At 43.5% G+C, this 22,160-nt stretch overlaps 1 protein-coding gene across 7 annotated transcripts in view; it reads left to right on the top strand.

Annotated features, from left to right (window-relative positions):
- The window catches only part of CUNH10orf90 (chromosome unknown C10orf90 homolog), a 226,865-nt gene that overhangs the window by 107,342 nt on the left and 97,363 nt on the right, over positions 1-22,160 (top strand). For 3 of the 7 annotated variants that reach the window (XM_077762975.1, XM_077762974.1, XM_077762972.1), the window contains exon 1: positions 19,392-19,621. The exons of the other annotated variants lie outside the window; for them this stretch is intronic. The gene's annotated coding sequence lies outside the window, so the exon portion shown is untranslated. Of the gene's footprint in view, positions 1-19,391; positions 19,622-22,160 lie in introns of those variants that run through there. 7 annotated transcript variants of the gene reach the window in all.

The following is a 22,160-nucleotide window of genomic DNA, read 5'->3' as shown; positions in this document are numbered from 1 at the left end:
TAACGTAATTCTTACAATAACCCCAAAACACATCTGCTTCTATCCCTACCACACATGTGAGAAACATGAGGCTCAGAGAGATTAGATAACTTAATCTGATCGTGCAGCAAGAGGTCAAGGTTTAGAGCTTCCCTGTCTGCCTTTGCAAACATATGCTGCTCCTGTATTTCTTTTCGTGCTGGGGAAATGGTATGACAGAATGAGCAGAGAATGCTACATCGTCAGACTGCAGGGTGAGTGGATGGCTTCAGCACAGCTCAGGTGAGAGTCCTTTACAGACAGTGTCTCTTGGTGGGGCTCGGTCCAGACTCCGGTCAAAGCGGACCTAGTGATTTCTCAACATTGGAGAAGTGAACACTGGTAAATGTACATCCCGAGGAAGAATCTTCTTAGGGTCCAGCAGCCTGAAGGTATAGCTGGGCTCCACCCTTACAGAGAGACTTCTGGACAAGGACCACTTGTCCAACCTTCCCCTATATGCCAGGAAGACTTCCTTGACCGAGCATGCCCAGTTCCATTGCCCTTGTGTTTCCTCTGGTTTTGTGGAAGAAGGGTCTGGACCAATGTAGAGATGTCAGGATGGAGGCTTCTGTCCTGGGACTGGATTTAGCAAAGACAAGTGCAGACTCTGTTTAGTGCTACCATCAGTACCCTGAGACATCTGGGGGGTAATAAAGGGGAGCCCTTCATTCAACAAATATTTATTGAGTGTATATTATGTGCTCCCAGGAGCTGGCAAAATGGCAGTGAACAAAGGGATGGGGACCCCTCTTCTCAAGGAGCTTACATTCAGAGAAGAATATTCTTGTATAGGTGCTTCAGGCTAATGAACCAGAAGCTTTTTTTGTTTAAAGATCAGTTGAGGGGCACCTGGGTAGCTCAGTCGGTTAAGCTCAGGTCATGATCTCGCGGTTTGTGAGTTCCGGCCCTGCGTCAGGCTCTGTGCTGACAGCTCAGAGCCTGGAGCCTGCTTCAAATTCTGTGTCTCCCCCTCTCTCTGCCCCTCCCCTTCTTGTGCTCTGTCTCTCTTGCTCTCAAAAATAAATAAAACATAAAAAAAATAAATAAAGATCAGTTGAACTCCTGCAAATTCCTTCCTCCCTCTGCGAACCTTCTCCACCCTCATAGACATTTGGAAAACCCAGTTCTTCCAGACTAACCATAGGCAGTCTTCCAACTCTCCTATTTTCTAGTAATTTCTTCTTTATTTCCGAAGATTAAAAAACGGAAGAGCACCTTGATGTACCTTGGAAAGGCAGTGAGTCCTGTTTTGTTCTAGTGGATGAAGTCAATTTAGGCATTACTATTTGTGCATATACCACCAGCAGACGGGCACACGGCTGTCCTCCTCATCATCATTCTGCACACCTTTCCAAAATTGCCTTCAGCGACAGGACAAGTCCCTTCTTATCAATAAGGAAATCAGTTCTGGACTTAATCCTGCAAATCACTGGTTTCTCTTCTCCTGGGCATTTTTCCTGCAGACATTATATCTATGATCTCAAACGCAGCCTGTGGCCCGAGACATGAATTTGGAGAAATTGTACCTGGTGTAGGAATCTTATGCTCCTTGGATCTGCTGAGATGCAGCAGGTTGTATTTAACAAGGTTGTTTTTCTGCCACATTTTTTTTTTTTTTGCCCAGGTTTCTGCTATACTACTTTATTCCATGAATTCAATTCAGCATGCATTTATAAGATATTTGCCCCATGAGAGACTATGACATGTACTGGGGGAAAAATGAATGAACAGGACTCAGTACTTTGTGCAGAGTTTCCAATCCACTGTGGGAGGAACTCCTATACCATCAACCATCGCACTGAGCAAAGTGGAATAAATCCACATAGAGGTGGTGCTGGCGGGAGAAGCAGTTACTGGTTATTAGGCATTTATTATGCACTAGGCACCCCATTTGCATGTTGCAAATGTTCTCTTTAACTTCAGGGCAACCCTTCAAAGTAGATTTAATTATCCCTCTTTTCCAGAATTGAGGCTTGGAGGGGATGAATGACATACTCAAGGTTTTGCAGCTGGCGTATGAAGATCAAAGTCTTAAACCCAGGACCACCTGCCTACAAGGCTGGATTTGCCTTCCCCTCCCCGCCCCTTAACCAAAGAGGGAGAAAACAGAGGAAGGCCAGATGAATTCTAATTTAGAGAAAGGCGGTGACATTGGAGATGTTTTTAGTTAAACTTTTCTACTTTGAAATAATTGGAGGTTCACATGTAGTTTTTTTTAAGTACTTCATTTCATTTTATTTTTTTTAACGTTGACTTATTTATTTTGAGAGACAGCGAGAGCATGAGCAGGGGAGGGGCAGAGAGAGGGAGAGAAGGAGAATCCTAAGTAGGCTTGGCACCAACAGAGTGGAGCCTGATGCAGGCTCCAACTTACACATCACTGCGAAATCATGACCTGAGCTAAGATCAAGAGTCAGACGCCTAACCCAACTGAGCCACCAAAGTGCCTATGTAGCTTTTTTAATGTTTACTTCTTTATTTTGAGAGAGAGAGGGGACAGGAGGAGAGGGACAGAGAGAGGGAGAGAGAGAGAATCTTAAGTAGACTCCACACTCAGCACAGAGCCTGAAATCAAGAGTCGGACACTTCATCGACTGAGTCACCCAGGTGCCCCGGTTCTCATATAGTTTTAAGAAATAGGGGCACCTGAGTGGCTCAGTCGGTTAAGCGTCCGACGTCGGCTCAGGTCATGATCTCACAGTGCGTGGGTTCGAGCCCCGCGTCGGGCTCTGTGCTGACAGCTCAGAGCCTGCAGCCTGCTTTGGATTCTGTGTCTCCCTCTCTCTCCAACTCTCCACTGTTCAGTCTCTCTCTCTCTCTCTCTCTCTCTCTCTCAAAATAAAACAAAGACATAAAAAAAGAAAAAGAAATAATACAGACATGCCATGTACCTTTGACCCTATTTCCCCCTAATGGTAACATCCTACAAAACGGACAGTGCACCATCACAGCTAGTGTACTGACTGTGATACAAGTCAAACAGCACATTTCCATTCCATCAGGGGCCCTGCTCTTGACCTTTTATAGAGCCATCCACTTCCCTCTTGATCCCGCCCCTCCTTAATCCCTGGCAACCATGTATCTGTCTTCATTTCTGTCATCTTGTCTGCCAAGGTTACACAAATGAAATCCAACAGCATGAAACGGGCTTTTGCCCTCAGCCGAATCCTTTGGAGACTCATTCAGATTGACCCATGTATAAATAGTTCATTCCTTTTTAATGCTGAGTAGTATCCCATGATATGGATATACCACAGTTTGCTTATCTGTTCCCCCATTGAAGAACATCTGGATTCTTCCCAGTTTGGGGCTATTATAAATAAAGCTGCTGGACACATTCATGTACAGTCTGTGTGTATGTGTGAACACAAGTCTTCATTTTTCTGGGATAAGTGCCCAAGAGTGCAGTGGCGTGTTGTATGGTAGTTGTGTATAGTGATATCTCATTGTGGTTTTAATTGACATTTCTCCGATGGGTAATGCCGTGAAGCATCTTTTACACGCTTATTTGCGATCTGTATGTGCTCATTGGTAAAATGTAGCTCCATGCCTTTAGACGATTTTCTAATTGGATTGTTGGTTTTTCTTACTACTGAGTTGTGACAGTTCTTTATATATTCTAGATACCGACCCTTTGTTGGCTGTGTGGTTTGCAAATATTTTCTCTCATTCTGTAGCTTGCCTTTTCATATTCTGCACGAGGTCTTCACAGAGCAAAATACTTCAATTGTGATGGAGTCTAGTTTATCGATTTATCTTTAATGGGTCATTCTTTTTGTGTCAAGTCTAAGAACTCTTTTCTCAAGCCCTAGATCCCACAGATATACTCTTACTTCGTTATCCCTAAAATATTTATAGTTTTGCATTGTACATTGAGTTATACCCCATTTTGCATTAATTTGTATATCAGCTGTGAGACTGAGTTCAAGGATAATTTTTCGACCTGTAAGTGTTCAATCACTTCAGCACCATTTGTTTAAAAGATGTCTTTCCTCCGCTGAATTGCTTTTGCACCTTTATCGAAAATCAGTTGGACGTATTTGTGTGTATCTATTTCTGAACTCCATTCTCTTCCATTCATAAAGAGCCCAACAATCTGCCAGCACCTCATGGCCTTGATTACTGAAGGTTAAATATTTTATCTTGAAATCGGGTAGATAGGTTTCTCCCAGTTTATTGTTTTAAAAAATTGTTTTAGCTACTCTAGATCCTTTCTGTTTCTATATAAATTTTACAATAGTTTTGTCTATATAAAAAAATCTTGCTGGGATTTTGATAGAAATTGTGTTAAACCTATATATCCATTTAGAAAGAACTGACATCTTTCCTATATTGAATCTTTTAATCCATGAACATGGAATGTCTCTCCATTTATTTATATCTTCTTGACTCCTTTCATTAATGTTGTACCATTTTCAGCACCCAAGTCCTGTGCATGTTTTGTTAGATCCACACCTAGTATATAATTTTTTTGAGCAATTATAACATGGTATTGTAAATGAGCTTTTGGTATCCATGTGTTCACTGTTGTGTATAAACACAATTGATTTTTGTATGTTTATGTTGTCTCCTGCAGCCTTATTGAACTTACTAGTTCTGGNCAGTCTGGGTTTTTTTTTTTTTTTTTTGGTAGTAGGGTATTAATACTAGCTTTATAAAATAAACTGGGAGGTATTCTTTTTTCTTTTTTCTGGAAGAAAGTATGTAGAATTGATGTTAGCTCTTCATTAAATNAGTCGGACGCTTAACCGACTAAGCCACCCAGGCGCCCCTATAAATTCAGTTTTCTTGATTGTTACAGGGCTAGTCAAATTGTGTATTTCATGTTGGGTGAGTTGCAGTCGTTTGTATTTTCAGGGGATTGGTTCCTTCCACCTCAGCTGTCAGATTTACGTGGGTAGAGTTGTTCATGGTATTTACTTATTAATCCTTTTAATGCCTATAAGGTCTGTAATGATATCTTTCTATTTCATTCCTGACATTGGTAACCTTTTTCTTCTCTTTTTTCTCTTATTAGAAGTTCATCAACTTTACTTCTACCAGCCCTGTCCTATTGATTTTCTCTATTGTTTCTCTGGTTTTGATTTCACTGACTTCTGGTTTACCTTTATAATTCCCTCCTTCTGCCTCCTTTGGGATTAGTTTTCCCTTCTTCTTCTAGCTGCTTGCGGTGGGAGCTTAGAGTGCTGATTTGAAACTTTTCCTCTTTTCTGTTGTTTCCCTTTAGTGCTATAAATGCACTGCCACAGCTGTGTCACAAATATTGATAAGTTGTGGCTTTATTTTCATTCAGTTCACTTTACTTTGTATTTTCTTGGAGCTGTCCTCTTTGACTCATTGATTATTTAGAAGGATGTTGCTTAGTTTCTAAGTGTCTGGGGATTTCCCTGTTACTTGTTCCTAGTTTGATTCCAATGTAGTCAGAAAACACACTAGATATGATTAGAACTTTTTAAAATTTGTTGATGTTTGTTTTATGGCTCAGGAAATGGTGCATTTTGGTACATGTTCCGTGGCTACTGGGAAGTGGTGTGTATTCTGCTCTAGTTGGGTGCAGTGGTTTGTAAATACTGATTCACCCCTGTTGGTTGGTGATGTCATTCAGTTCCTGAACTGGTGGTATCGTTGCTGGTTTTGTGTCTATCCCTTCTGTCCATAGTCGAGAAAGGGGTGTTAAAATCTCCTAGTATAATTTCAGGTTTGTCTGTTAACCCTTTCGGTTCTCTCCGCCTTTGCTTCATGTATTTTGCAGCTCTGTTGTGCGAGACATACACAGTTATGATTTTCCTGTCTCCTTGATAGATTGGCTCTTTTATCATTATACACTGTCCTCTTACTCTGGTAATTTTCTTTGCTCTGAAGTCTACTTTGTCTGATATTAACATAGCTACTCTTATTTTCCTTTGATGAATGTTTCCATTCCTTTACTTTCAACCTGCTTTATTTATGTATTAAAGTTTTTATTTATTCTGAGAGTGAGAGAGAGAGAGAGAGAGCACAAGCAGGGGAGGTCCAGTGAAAGAGGAAAGGAGAGAATCCCATGCAAGGCTTCGTGTTGCCAACACAGAGCCCAATGCCGGCCTTGATCCCTCAAAATGTGAGAGCATGACCTGAGCCGAAATCAGGAGTCAGATGCTTAACTGGCTGAGCCACCCAGGTGCCCCTACTTGCTATATTTAAAGTGAGGGGTTTTTTCGTGGATAGCAAATGGTCGGGTCATATTTTATCAACCACTCCACAAACCTGTGTCTTTTACTTTGTGTATGTGGACCACTTGCATTTGGTATAATTATAGGTAAGTTACAGCTGGAGTCGACCATTTTATTTGTTGTGTTCCTGCTTTTACGTATGTTTTTCATTTCTCTGTTCTCGGTTTTCTTTTCCTGCTTCCTGTGGGCTACTTGAACATGTCTTACAATTTCATTGTGATTTAACTATAATGTTTTTCAGAATGCCTTTGTCTAGCTTTTTTAATGGTTACTCTAGGGATGCGGTGTTAGATGTGATATGCCAGGCATCACATTATGTACATACATGATATATATATATATAATATGAATATATATCATGCATGTGCTATACATGTATGTACTATATCATTTACATAAAATCACATGAGATATTTTATATATGTGATCTATAACACATATTTATGTGTATATTTGTGTATTTATATATCTCATCTGTGTATGTAATGCGAATGCATACATTAAAAGGCAAAATTTATGAATTAGACTTTAAAACAAGACCCAAATATTTGCTATCTATATGAAACTCACTTTAAATATAGCAATCTAGGCAAGCAAATGTAAAAGGATAGAAACATAGATCATGCAAACATGAACCAAAGGAAAGCAGGGTTAGCTATATTAAGTAGGTACTTATATAAAATCATAGTCTCTTGTCATCATTTTGCCAATTCAAGTGAGGTACAGAAACTTCACCTCCCTCTACGTCCCTTTACCCTCCCCTATTTATAATACAAGGATTTAAAATACTTCCTGCCAAATTATGGAAAGAGCCTAAATGTCCATCAACTGATGGATGGATAAAGAACACGTGGTTTATCTATACAATGGAATACTACTTGGCAATGAGAAAGAATGAAATCTGGTCATGTGTAGCAGTGTGGATGGAACTCAAGGGTATTATGCTAAGTGAAATAAGTCAGTCAGAGAAAGACAGATGCCATATGTTTTCACTCATATGTGGATTTTGAGAAACTTAACAGAAGACCATGGGGGAGGGGAAGGGGAAAAGAAGTTACAGAGAGGGAGGCAAACCGTAAGAGACTCTTAAGTACTGAGAACAAACTGAGGGTTGATGGGGGTGGGGGAGAGGGGAAAATGGGTGATGGGCATGGAGGAGGGCTCTTGTTGTGATGGGCACTGGGTTTGGTATGGAAACCAATTTGACAATAAATTATATTAAAAAATAAAATACTTCTTTTATGTACATTTAGAACCATATTAAATAGTGTTGTCATTTTTGCTTCAACCATTAAATATAACTCACAGAACTCAAGAGCAGAAGAAAACCTATTGTATTACTCATACCTTTGCTCACTGTCTTCTTCCTTCCTTCCTGGCGTTCCAAGCTTCTGTCAATTTGGTTTTCTGTTTAGAGAGAACTACCTTTAGCATTCTCTTAGGGTAAGTCTGCTGGCCACAGATTTTCTTAGTTTTTTTTCTTTTTTCTATCTGAGAATGTCTTGATTTCCCCTTCATTTCTTTTTTTTTTTATTTTTTTTAAATGTTTTATTTATTTCTAGGAGAGAGAGACAGCGTGAGCAGGGGAGGGTCAGAGAGAGAGGGAGATACAGACTCTGAAATAGGCTCCAGGCTCCGAGCTGGCAGTCAGCACAGAGCCCGACGCGGGGCTCGAACCCACGAACCGCGAGATCATGACCTAAGTGAAAGTCGGACACTTAGCCGACTAAGCCACCCAGGCACCCCTCCCCTTCATTTCTGAATGATATTTTCTGAGGTATAGGATTCTGGGTTAAAAGTTCTTTTTTTTCCCCTCTTTCTTTTTTCTTTTTCTTTTTCTTTTTTCTTTTTTAGCACATGAAAAATAGTGTGTCACTTCCTTCTGGTCCCCATGGTTTCCGGAGTTCCAGTAAATGTATTTACCAAAGAGAGAGAAAGAGAAAATGCTATTTAAATATTGTGAGAAATTTCTGCCTCCAGGTTTCTCAGCCATTTTGGGATCATAGGCAATGGGGAGAATCAGTAAGATACAGTCATAGCATATTGATAAGAGTTAAGTGAAGAATTTTAAAGGTTTCTTTATCAGGGACCAAAAAAGAATGAGGCATTGGGGTCATTCACTTGGCCAGGTATACAGGTCATGATACCTTCCTTTACATAATAAAAGGGAAGGGACAAGGAATTAAGGCCACAGAGACCCTTTAACTAAGAGGAGTTAGGATATTGTACAACCATAGCTTGTACATTTTGTACTCAAATGGTAATTTATAGGAGATTTGTACCAGGCTCAATGTCATCTCCATTACTGTGGGCCCCTGGGGGCCAGGGACCTGGGTCCAGGTGAGAGAGATCAGAGGAGGGCCAGGCGTGATTAGGTGGATGCAGGAGGGTGTTTGGAGTGTAGTCACACTCTCCATGACGTGGGAGGAAGGTGGAAGAGGAGGTGGGTTGCGCATGACCTCAGTGAGGCTGTGAGTCACTTTCAGACACAAGATGGCAGGCACCATGTATTTTAAATAGTGGGTCAGCGTTTATCTCTTCTAAAGATGAATGTGGTATTTAAAAGTCATTTTGCCCACACCGGATATGGGAAATCTAGCCTAGAGATTATCTTCAGAGGTGCCTGGATGGCTCAGTCAGCTAAGCGTCTGACTCAGGTTCCAGTCATGATATCGCAGTTCGTGAGTTCGAACCCCACATCGGGCTCTGTGCTGACAGCTCAGAGCCTGGAGCCTGCTTCAGATTCTGTGTCTCCCCCTCTCTCTGCTCCTCTCCCCTGCTCATGCTCTGTCTCTCCTCTCTCTCAAAAATAAACATTAAAAAATGTAAAAAATAAAGAAAATGTCCTCAAAACCCATCACCCTGCTGATCAGGAAGGAGGGAAAGACACTAAAATCACCAGATAATCAAAGGTCTTCCTCTCTTCTGGCCGTGCATGTGGTGGGATCGACAGGGCAAGGCGGGGGCCTTCCGCCATCTGGGAAAGAGTGGGTTTGCGAATAGCTCTTCCAGGCTGTGCTTTACATGATTATTCCCTCCTCTCACTTAGGGAAAAACAATTCTGCCCTAACATTGCCTGGTGGCTCTGTACTTTCCCTCCCCTGATTCCATCGTCTCTTGACATCCATTTAAGATAATCTTTCTGAAAGCTCCACTGACAAAGGGGAGGTGCCGAATGTCAGAAATCCTGTTGACTCTTTAAGTGGAAACGAAAAATAAAACCCAGTGTGCTTTCTTGGTGGAGAGAGTGTCTTGGGATTTATTTTTGTTAAGTGAGGTGTATCCGATGCACTGCACAGAGTGACAGGTATTATTTCAGATGATGACCCCCCACAGGGGGACGCAGTGTGGAGAGGAAAATGGGGCCAAATCCTGGAAGCGGCTGATTGACAGGCTGGGGATGGGGAATGGACTCACATCCAACCGTGGGCTTTGCCGGATCCAAAGAACACAGCAGATTATTTTCCTATGACATCATAGCCATGGCCTTGTGAGCACCTTTGGATGCATTTCAACCCTGTAAGAGCATATGTGTGTCACAGAAGCCACCAGTTAGGGCCATTGGGCCAGGGTCATTGCACAGAAGTCTTTGGTTGGGCCCAAGAGTACCTTGTTGTTTACTTTGAATATCAAAAATTGGGAGATTTTAACTAAAAAGTCAGGCATAGAACTTCTCTGAAAAATCTGGGTGAGGCAACGCTATTCTTGTTCCCATGAGCTGAGGGGCATTCGGCCCCGAGGGGAGGCTCTCGGTGCGCCCCAGCCCCGCCCAGCCTGCTCTGCCTTTCCATGGCACCTGCTGGCTTCTGTGGGCAGGTCAACCCCTGGGTGCTGACCTAGGGCTGCGGGAAGAAGGCAGCCTTGAGGCTGGAGTCGGCCCTTCACTCAGTCCTGCAAAGAATGTCGAGGCGACACCAGCTTTTGGAACGTCCTTCACCACTCTTGTTTGAGAAAGGACTTTCTCGAAAGTAATAGCACTGCTAATGAAAATTGATTTTCCTTTCTAACAGTTTATTTTCCCAAGAACAAACACAGGGAATTCTTAACCACATGTGCTAATGGTAGCTAGCACAGGCACGGGGAAATAAAATCTGTGATCGCCAGGGAATAGCATTTTCGTGTTGGTCTGATGAGCCATTGGTTCACTCTAGGAAAATGGGTTCATAACCAACCTCCAGATGGACTGAGAGGTGGTGGGAAAGGCGCTTCTGTGTGGTCAGCCTGCCCGAAGTGCCCCTGCTCTGTCCCCCACTGTACCTGTGCCCATAGCTGTCAGAACCCAAATTATCAGTGACTTATCTATCTCCCCTTCTAGAATGTCAATCCCTTGACTGCCTAATAGCATCCCACGTTTACTGCATGTTGAAGATGTAGCAGACACAGTGCCAGGCACTTTATCCGAATTAACTCAGTGTGTCCTCTCAGCGGCTCTTTGAGGTAGGCATGTATCATCCCCATTTTTCAGATGAGAAAACCAATATGGAGGGACACTTCATATGCACCAAAAGGCAGAGTTGACAAGTTTGAATACTTACAGATTTGTTGAAGCCTAAGCAGTGTAGCACTTGAATGACTTAATTTTTATTACACCCACTTTATGGAACTAGATATCAGGCATTAGAGTGTAAATTGTATGTTTTTACATTTTTATTGCCGTACAGAGTTGTTTACACAAATCACATATATGTAATTTATGGGTGATTTAAAGGATGTTTAAGGGCAATTTGAGATGAAACGGTCCTTCGGTTTCTTCTTTGAAGCTCTCAGCAAAATCAACAATACCCATTTGCCAGATTTTTAATTTTGTTTTATTTTTTTAAACAACTAAGTGCCGGGGCGCCTGGGTGGCTTAGTCGGCTAAGCGTCCGACTTTCGCTTAGGTCATGATCTCGCGGTTCATGGGTTCGGGCCCCGCGTTGGGCTCTGTGCTGACTGCCAGCTCAGAGCCTGGAGCCTGTTTCAGTCTGTGACTCCCTCTCTCTCTGACCCTCCCCTGCTCACGCTGTCTCTCTCTCTCTCTCCTAGAAATAAATAAAACATTAAAAAAAATTTTTTTTAAACAACTAAGTGCCAGTGAACATATACATCTGTCTTGGGGCATGTGTAGAATTGAATTTTATAAGTGGAATTGATGTGTCACAAGGTATATACATTTGGTTTTTTTTATTATTTTATTTATTTTTTGAGAGAGAGAGTGAGAGAGTGAGCCTGCACAAGTAGGGGAGGGGCAGAGAGAGGGGGAGAGAAATCTCAAGCAGGTTCTGCAACAAAACAGAGCCTGACTCAGGGCTCAAACTCAGGAACCGTGAGATCTTGACCTGAGCTGAAACCACAGAGTCAGATGCTTAACTGACTGAGCCACCCAGGCGCCCCAGGTATATACATTTTAAATTTGATAGATAATCACCAAATTTCCCTCCCCAAAATGCTCTACTGGTTTATATTTGAGCCAAAAGGGTGGAGAGAACCCGCTTTCCCACACCCTAAGATTGGATTTTTCAAAAAAATTGAGAGAGAGAGAAGAAGGGCAGAGAGAGAGGGAGAGAGAGGATCCCAAGCAGGCTCCGTGCTGCTCTCAGCACAGAGCCCAACATGGGGCTCGATCTCACAAACTGGGAGATGGTTACCTGAGCTGAAATCAACAGTCAGACACTTAACTGACTGAGCCACCCAGGCGCCCCCTAAAACTGGAATTTTATAGATGTGTGTGTATGGTCAAGTTTGCCAAACTAAGAGAATGGTAATGTATCTCACTGTTGTTTTCATTGAGGTGAGATTCTCACGACCGAACAATTAAACTATTTTAAAAAGTGCTTTGCAGTGAACATTCGCGACGTTATACAATCAACACCTCAGTTCTGAAACACTTTGCCACACCGAATAAAAGTTCTTCCTATTCATACCTACCCCCAGTTCTTCGCAACTACTAATCTACTTTTCTTCTTTGTGGACTGACCTGTCTGGACATTTCATATAAAGGGAATCATATAATATGTGATCTTTTGTGTCTGGCTTCTTTTACTCAGCACGATGTTTTCGAGGCTCATCCATGTTGTAGCATGTGTTGGTGCCTCATTNCTCATTTCTTTCCATCATTGAATTATATTGCATTGTATGAATGTACAACAGTTTGTTTATCCATTCATTTTGTTGGTGGGCATTTGGGTTGTTTCCACCTGTTGGCTATTGCAAATAGTATTGATACAAACGTTTGCATGAAAGTGTTTATCTGAGCACCCGTTTCAGTTCTTTTGTGTGTGTGTGTATATATATGTGTACATACATGCATGTATCCACACGTATATGATAATATGGTCATATGGTCATTATGTTTAACTTTTTGAAGAACCACCAAACAAGCTTCCACAATAGCCATATTATTTTACATTCCCACCAGCAATGGATGGGAATTTTCATTTCTTCCCATCTTTACTAATTCCTAATTTTTTCAGGTTTTTTAAAATATGTTTGTTTTGTTTTAGATTTAATTATAGCCACAATAGTGGATATAAAATGGTGTCTTATTGTGGTTTTGATTTGTATTTCCCTCCTGAATGATGATGTTGAGATTCTTTTCGTGTGCTCGTTGGCCATTGTATAGTTTCTTTGAAGTAATGTCTGTTCTTTGAAGAAATGCCATTGGGTTGGTTGGCTTTTTGCTGTTGAGCTATGGAGTTGTTTATATATGCAGGATTCTGGATTCTTATCAGATATATGATCTGCAAACATTTTGTCCCATTCTGTAGATTGTCTTTTCACTTTCTTGAGACTATCCTTTGCTGAAGAAGGTATTACTTGAATTTATTTTATTTAAACATTGTTTTAAGTTATATTTTCTCAATTGCTAAAAACCTCCAGCAGCTTTTAATTGAATATTATCCCATTGTATTTATTTTTCTATGAAATCCATGTTCAAATCACTCACTTTTATAAGGTATGTTCTTCTACTATAATCATAGAAGTTAATATTATATCCTGTGTATTTATCCTTTTAATATTTTCTTCCAGTCTGTTGCTTGTTATTTAATGTTTTTCTTTTTTCTTTTTCTTTTTGCTTGTCATTTAATTTTGTATGTAATAACATTTGTCGTATGCAAGTTACTCATTATTTTACACTTTGACCATCTATCTTTTATGGCCTCTGGATATCTTGTCCTCTTTAAGAAGACTTCCAATATTATAAAAAATGTTCTTTTATTTTTTTGATTTCACTTTTTATGTTTACATTTTTAATCCATTTTAAATTTAGTTTTGTGAATGGCTTTATTTACTTTTTTCAGATTTTATTTTTAAGTAATCTCTACACCCAATGTGGGGCTCAGACTCATAAACTCTTGTGACATTAAGAGTTACATGCTCTACCAATTGAGCCAGCAAGATGCCCCATGAATGGCTTTAAATATGAACCATAGCATTATTTTATCCTTAAATGGATTAGCAGTACCAATCCTATTCCCTTTGAGTTGTAACGTCTTGTTGATAGCAAATTCCCCGGCGTATATGGGTGTTTTACTTCCTGTTTTATTTCATTGATCTATTATCTCTTCCTTTGCTGAGATCACACTGTTTGAATTATTAACCCAGCTTTTGAATAAGTTTTGGTACATATTACGGCAACATTTCACGTTTGCTATGTATTATCAAAATCGACCCGAGTATTTTTATGTATTCTCTTTTCCACCTACATTTCATCATACTTTCAATTTTTATTTAATATTTATCTATTGTCCATTTTTAATGAAGTTGGGAATATATACATTAATTTGGACAGCGTTGACTTTGCAATTATGACCTCTTCATCTAGAAACATGGTGTGCTCCCCCATTCACTTAGCCTTTCCTTATTTCCTCTGGTATAATTTTAGGATTTTCTCAACATGGGTGTAGCAGATTTCATGTTAGTTGCGTTCCTGGGTGTCTCATAATTTCCTTGCCAGTGTTAATTTTTGTCTCCTGGTGATTTGTAATTGATTATTGCTGCTCTTTGTGAAAGAAGTTGATACTTGGAAGTGGTTTTTGGTTGTGCTTTAACTACTCAGCTCTGCCAGGGGTTCTAATGGTTTTCAGCTTAGACCCTTGGGTTCCCAGGTGGACAGTCACATCGTCTGCAGTCGTGAGAGTTTTGTCTCTTCCCTCCTTAACCTTGCTGTGTCGGCAGCTCCCCTGGGATCTTGGGAGTGCTTGTCTTGTTCCCAGCTCCTAAGGTTTCCTTGTCTGACACTTCATATTTTATCACAAGAAATCTCATTATTTAAAAAAAAATTACTTATTTAATAAGTACATGCTGGAAAAAATTTAATTTATAAGCTTTTCCAAATATAGTGGTCTTAGAGATTTTGCCCATTTTATAAAAATCACAAAATAAGCATTATCTTTCTTTTGCTTCATTAAAATATTTTTAATGTTTATTTATTTTTGAGAGAGAGAGAGAAACAGAGTGTGAGTGGGAGAGGGGGAGAGAGAGAGGAAGACAGAATCTGAAGCAGGCTCCAGTTTCTGAGCTGCTGGCACAGAGCCCGACGCGGGGCTCAAACCCATGAACCACGAGAGCATGGCCTAAGCCAAAGTTGGATGCTCAACCGACTGAGCCACCGAGGTGCCCCTTTTGCTTCATTAAAACATTTTAATCAAATTTTAATATTTGATCATTTCTGGTGTGCTATATTCACGGAACAAATTTATTTCTGTTGGCTGAAGGTCTGTGTGACTGGAAGAATCACTTAAATGCATTTATTCAGGGGCTCCTGGGTGGGTTCCTTAAGTGTCCAACTTGGCTCATGTCACGAACTTGCAGTTTGTGAGTTCGAGCCCCATGTCCGGCTCTGTGCCGGATCCTACTTCGGGTTCTGGGTCTCCTCTTTCTGTTCCTCTCCTGCTCGCACTCTGTCTCTGTCTCTCAAAAATAAAGATTAAAAAAAATTTAATGCATTTATTTATATGATCTGGCCCTTTAAATAATGTCGTAGATGGAGGTGGTTTCTTTGATGGGGAAATGCTACTGCAGAGACTCAACAAAAAACAAAGAATCTTTCCGTGTGTGTGCGCGTGCACACATACACACACGCACGCACACGCACACACCCCCCCCCCCACAGGTGGTTAGCTTTCCGAACATGGTGACCTTGTTGGGGAGACCAATTCACCATCACTTGCCTGTGGCAATTTTAGCCCCTCTCTGTCGTGGAACAGAGCCCTACTATGGGGTTTTCCTCTATTCACCAAAATTTGCTTTCCTTGCAAAATGTGTGCTTTCCCTGCTCAGCACACGAATCCAAGCTACAATAGCGTTGCCGGGTGTTGCAAATGTGAGAAAATTTGCTCCGCTACCGTGGCAGGAAGGTCCCTCTGCACCGTCTTGCTCAGCGCTGGGACTGTGGGGCCCCCTCCGGGCTCTTCCTCCCTGTGGCCCCAGAGACACAGACGTTTAATCAGCTTCAAAGCTAACTTTGCTCCGAGCTCAACTTGCTGCCGCAGAAGTGTCCTGCCCGCCAGCCAGGGACCAGCTCCTGGCTTGAGCTCAGCTGGCAACGTGCCTCCTATCAACATGTTAAATATTTCATAGCACCTTGGTCCTTTCGGGCTTCCCTGCCCTGGTTAGCAGTTAGCCTTGCTGGTAGTTACTTCTGGGGGAAGCCCCTGTCTGCGCGGGGAGGGATCCGCGTCTAGAAGGAGCACAGGGAGAATGGCAAGGGGGTGAAGAGCATGGTCTCCCGAGGCGTCCGACTGGCTTTCGAATTCCAGCTCCTGCACCTGCGAGCTGTGGGGTGTCGGACAAGTTGACACCATTTCGCTAAGCCACGGCTTCCTTAGGTGCCCACCGTGGTGAGTCAGACGTGGGGAGCCGGGGGCCTCAATGAGAAGGGGAGTGACATCTGTAGCAGCATATGGCATGTGGGGAGCGGTAGTATGGGTTTCCGGGGACATTTGAAGGACAGCACGTCGAGTGGCTTGGACAGCAGGAGCGTATTGCTTCCCAGCTCCGGAGCCCTGCCATCCAGAATCATCGTGTCATCGGCCAAGTTGGGTCCTTCTGAGCCGGTGATGGACGGACATTCTGTTCTGTTCTTCTCGTCCCTACTTCTGGTGGGGCCCTGGCCATCCCTGATATTTCTTGGCTCATTCATGCACCGCCCTGCTCTCTGCCTTTGTCTTCACGTGCTCTTCTCTCTCTGTGTGCATCTCTGTGTCCAAACTATCCCCTTTTTATAAGGACAGCAGTCGTATTGGGTCAGAGCCACCCTAACGATCTCACTCTAACCTACTCACCTTAGGACTTAACGTATGAATTTGGGGGGAGACACAATTGAGCCCATGACAACATTCGAGAAGTCTTTTCCGATTTCAAAAAAGTGTTCAATAACCAATAACCAGTTGAAGCCTGGAGAATGACCTCCGGATGAAAGAGACCACAGATTCTCTGCTGGGCCGTACAATTTCTTGAGCATCCAGAGAACCCTTTAGATGGGAAAAAGGTACATTTCTGTTGTGCTGAGTTGCAGGAGAATTTAGTGGGGGAGGGATCTGAGGATCTTAGTCTCAAGAGGGAGATAACCCTGGGAGCTCGGACATGAGGTTTTTTGGCTCCCTCTGTGTCACTATATGGGAAAGCCCCTGGGGCGGAGAGAAGGGAGAGAGGGGCGCTGCCCTGCAAAGTGCTTTGCTTCGGCAACTGGCAACTGCGGGCAGTAGCTGCATCTGTTAGAGATGCTTGGTTTTCACAAGAGCCAGGTAACTGGAGGGCGTTTTGGGGGCCAGGTTGCTAGGCAACAGCTTTCCCCTTTCCTGGGGAAGCCATGAAGCATCTCGTTCCTCTTGTCCAGAGGTCTCTTCTTTGGTAAAGGCTGGATTTAGAGAATCGATGACATTTTAGAACTTTGGGGGTGGTGGTGGTGGCAGTGAAGGGCGGGGCGGCTGTGCATATATGTAATCAGTTAACAGAATCTAAACAGAAAGCCCTCCTGTTGGCAGTGACACGGCTGACATTGCCTCTGCTGCTTCTTGGTTATTTTTCTTATTGAATTGTATATGCGCACCTGGGTTGCCTGACTATGGTGCTCAGCAGAAGTGGAAGTTAAGGATCAATGGACTGCCAAGTTTAGGTGTGATATCAAGCCTCGCTCCTTCTTTACTTTCAAATTTCAAGTGCTAGTGATAAAAAAGCAATTACCTGTTATCTTTTGTTGGAAAAAAAGATAAGCACCAAACCCACTTACATTTCTCTTTATTTTTACGTCTCTCTGTTTGTTGAATGTCAGGTGTTTTTATTCCAGCTCCTGAGGACTTGGCAGGGCAATGGCTGATTTGCCAAATCCAGCCTTTGGAGGCGTTGTTCCAGGGGAAACACAGGGCTGGCGATCAAGGACCCCAGGCTTCCTCACCTGGCCAGACTTCTTGCCACAGGATTTTCAGGGCTGCCTTTGAATGGTGGACATTTTTATCAGACTCAGGCAGGGCGTGCAAAGAATTCAAGGGCATCTGTGTCTATAAGAACACAAATATGGCTTTATGCGTCGTTCTGTGGTAGACGGGCACCGTATAGAGAGCACAGGTGTAAACAATTTATTTCCTTGAGGCCAGTGTCATGTGGTGGGGAAGCTTTGGTGTGACGTCAGGCAGGATGGGCTCAGGAAATGGGAGCAATCTTCACCACCCTTTCCTGAGGTCTTGGGTGGAATCAAGTGCAATGAGACGGGCTTAGGCGTGTTTGCCGAAGAGCGTTTACTGACCACTGCCTCCAACCACCACCACCCCGGCCGCCCCTTTCCCAGGTTCAAGGTTGCATCAACCCCCCTGCCCCCATCCACCGATGGAAGATGCTGTGTCCCCTGGTGGGATTGCTTGTCCCAGGCTGACACCAGGTCCCTAGGTCAGTGCCTGCTGATTCCCAGGGCAGCACCACAGAGGAGGCCCCTTGCAGAATGCTTGACGTGCAAAGGGCGGGCTTCTCTCCTAACCAGGCGTCTCCTGTAATCCAGGTGGCTCTTTACGGGCTGTGGCTTCATTCCACACCAATGGGAACAAAAGTAGGAATCAAGATTCTGCCCCACCTGTCACCTAATCGTGGTCCCTGCAGTGACAGCTCAGATTGTTCTTGGACAAGAGGAACCCCTAGCCGGGATTACAGCCTTCCTGCCTAACGTGGGCGTGAGCCGGTGTGCACTGGAGGTTCAAGGGCAGCTGTGCCTCCCACGAAGGCTTTCATGGCTCGTTGTGGCCCGGCCCCTGCTCCCTAACACGGAGGTTCTGAGGGGAAAGGCCTGACCGAGTCGGCAGATAGTGGAGAGCACTTCTCTGTTGCCTGCAAAAAACAAATGGCCATATTTCCACCGCTTCTAGTTCTAATGGGAAGATCTAAGACACATCAAAGGAAAATGAAAAAAAAAATGCATGTATCTATAGCATCGGAGTCCCTGCTGCCGTGAGTTTCAATTGTAAATATTTTTCTCACTGTTTCCTTTACAGCCACGGATTTCAAACAACATGACTGGATTTGTAGAGGTCTCAGCACAGCTTCATGTTTTGCAGGCAGGTAGCAGGAATCTGCTAGGAATGTAGGATCGGTTTGGAAATCTTTTTAACGGTTCCCTGGGTCCAAAATGAAAATACACAACTCTTCGTGGGAGCGTGACCTCAGCTGCTGCGAGCAGGCCACCTGGGCACACGTTCCTTCTCGGCCACATGGGGGTGGCCGGTTTCTGCTCCCAGGGAGCCGATGGGGGCGCCTGTGAGTCCACAGAGACTCACCGAGGCAAACGGCCCCATGCAAACCCCGCTGGGTGTCGAAAGGCAGCCCCGTGTTCCCACGGTGTGTGTGTCAGGTGGACGGGAGCCCACCGAGAGTCCCCAGATGTGCCAGCTCAGCCATGCCCCATTTCTGCCCCGTTTGCCGAGGGAGGAGGGAAGTGGAATGAGAAAAAGACAGGGACAGACCTGGCATTCATTCTAGGGGTTTTGATCTTTCTTAGTAGAAAAATGAAGGTTGTATGGATCCCATGGCTTTGTCATCTTTTCTTCCCCTGGGAGTGGACGAGGGATGCAGGAAAGCCACCTCTGGAGACATCATAAAAGAGCTGTATGTGTCTCTTGGGTCTTGGTTTATGACACCAGTGGCACATGACAGGAGGGACTGTGTGTCCCAAACACTGCAGTGGCCCCTGCTGGGGAGGACAGTTCAGCCAGATGCAAAGGCCTGGGGGAGTTGTGGGGACCGCGCCTCGTGACAACTGTTAAGAGCGGGTGCGGTGGGGAATGGCAAATGTGATGCCGAAGAAAATGCAAGGACAGGGAAATTCTCCGGCGACAAAACCAGAGAGGTCATTTGGGCACTGAAGGGAGCCTGCATTGGAAACCCAGGTGATCAGGTACCAAAAAGAAGTGGACTTGCACAAGCAGGTAGACCTGGGAGTCCCTTGGGCGGAAGGGGGCTTGGTGGACTTGTACCCTGGGGTGCAATGCACAGGTCTTCTCCGGGGATGCGGGTCTCGTGGGGGCAGGAAGGAAACCCCTCAGCAGGAGGGGGCAGCCGTGGCTCTGGGTAAGGGTGTGGGGAGGGGGAACTAGCAGAGGCCGCCCACTCACAAAGAATCATTGCATGTCTTCCTCTCTCTTCTTTTTACTTTTTAAAAAATGTTTTCTTTTCTTTTGAGAGAGGGAGTGTGAGTGGGGGTGGGGCAGAGAGAGGGGGGGGACAGAGGATCAAAAGCCAGCTCTGTGCTCACAGGCTGACAGCACAGAGCCCAGTGCAGGGCTGAACTCATGAACCGTTAGATATGACCTGAGCTGAAGTCAGGAGCTCAACCAACTGAGCCCCCAGACCCCCCTTCCTCCCTCTTCTTTATATGCAGATGCACTCTTGGGGTTCTGGTCCAATCTGGTCCCAGCTCTTATGGGGATCCTGGCCTCTCAGGAAAGGTCCCCTGTGGACACACTGGTTTACCCCCCCACCCCCCGAAGAAAGCAGCACTTGTAATTCTGCCCAGTTGAGCAAACTTTTAACTCCGTCTTACACGAAGTGGCAGCTGCCATTCCTTAGCTTTTGCCTTGTGCCAAGGGCTCTCCATGCAGGAAGCGATGCCGTAAAACCAGAGACGGGGAAGGGGCTGTGAGGGGCTCACTTCGTCGAAGTCAAAGTTGTTGTCAGGTCCTCCGGTGTCCAAGCTCATTCCTCGTGGCTTTATGTCCCCAAGCAGCAGACCTGGCAGTGTGGATGTAGAGGCCCCCCCGCCCCTGGGAGGGCCATCCATCTGGGACTGCAACTGCTGACCGCTATAGGGCACTGTGGAGAGGGGCCCCTGGGAACCCAGAAGAGCATCTGGATTGTTTTCTCTGGGGGCAAAAACTTCCAGTGGGAGATAGTTCGAGCTGGGCCTTAAATGATAAGACAGATTTGTCCTGAGTTGAAAGGGACTTACTCCAGAATTGCACCATTGGGTGCTGGGTTTGTAGGAGTGGGGTTTAGCAATACAGGCTAGCTTTATTTTATTTTATTTTATTTTATTTTATTTTATTTTATTTTATTTTATTTTATTTATCTTATTTTATTTTATTATTTAATTATTTATATATATATTTTTAAATTTATTTTTAAATTTTAATTATAAAGAAAGAATACTTGCTTTGTGCTCACTCTGCATACAAGTCCTGACCCCAATTATTGGGGGCTGACCTGGGATGACCCAACTTGGATGTAAAAGGCCCCAGGCTCAGGGTCTGAGAGTTTCTGGGACGAAGGCATGGTCTGAGGACTGGGACAAAGATGTAGTTGTGATGCCAGCCACTGGGAGGGGCCTCGGAGCCCGGCTCTGTCACTTCTTTGAAGGGAACATCTGCAGTCGCTAGTAGCACCTGCTTCCCCAGTGGTGACAACCAGAAATGTCTCCAGATAGTGCCCAATATCCCTCAGGAGGCAGTTCCCCCCGCTGAGAATCACTGGTCCGTGTTCATGAGGGACACTGATTTGTGATTTTCATCCCTCCTCTCTCTGTGTGTTGTAATGTCTTTATCAGGCCTTGCTGTGTCTGTGGTAGGTTGTGCTGGTCACCTCTAATTTCCCAAGAGTCTTATGGTATTGGCATTATCTTTTTTCTTGACGTTCATGTTTCCCATATATGCCTGCAGGCTGCCCGAGATAAGGTTTGGTTTTTTTCCATCTCATCCTCTTCCTTGTTTCCAGGGAAGCCATCTGTGCCTGGAATTTTCTTTGTAAAAAGGTTTTTTAATAATGACGACTTCCTGTAATAGCTGTAGGACTCTTAAGATTTTCTGTTTTATCGTGTGTCAGTTTTGGTAAGTTGCATTTTTTAAAAGCGATTTGTACATCTTTTCTATGTTGTTGAATTTATTCCCATAAAACATATTCATGATCCTTTTCTCGCCTATAGTCTTAACCCCTGTTCCATTCCTGGCAATGGCTACTTGCATGTGTTTTTAATGTTTTTCTTGGTTGATTTTGTTGATTTTTTTCCCTTGAAAACCCCAGTTTTGGTTTTGCTCATTTTTCTTTCATTTTTTTCTGTTGTTTCATTAGTTTCTTCTCTTATTTTCATTTGCTTTTTGTCACCCATGTTCAGGTGTGCAGCTGTCATTTATTTATATTCACTGCTGGATTGTTGAATATTTCACTATTTGTAAGTTCTCCTATCAAAGTACATGGTGGTTGTTTTCAGGTTTTTGTCCTTAAGAGCAATGTTGCTGTGGACAGTCTTGTAAATCCTGGTGTCAACAAGCAGGTTTCTTTTATGTACACACCATATGTCATTCATTCGAAGATATATATTTTTTACATCTTAATATATCTGAAATCAGAATGTGTCTTAAAATTCATGGCATCTTAGAACATAATTAGAAGCTTTTTCTTTCATGGTGATACATAAAATAATGGTACATCTTATACTCGACGATGTGCTAGATTTTGCTGAAATACTGTCAATAA

Source organism: Crocuta crocuta, unplaced genomic scaffold (assembly GCF_008692635.1).
Source record: "Crocuta crocuta isolate KB4526 unplaced genomic scaffold, BGI_CrCroc_1.0 scaffold466, whole genome shotgun sequence".
NCBI lineage: Eukaryota > Metazoa > Chordata > Mammalia > Carnivora > Hyaenidae > Crocuta > Crocuta crocuta.
Note: the sequence above shows the minus strand (reverse complement) of the source record. Positions and strands in the feature narration are given on the sequence as shown.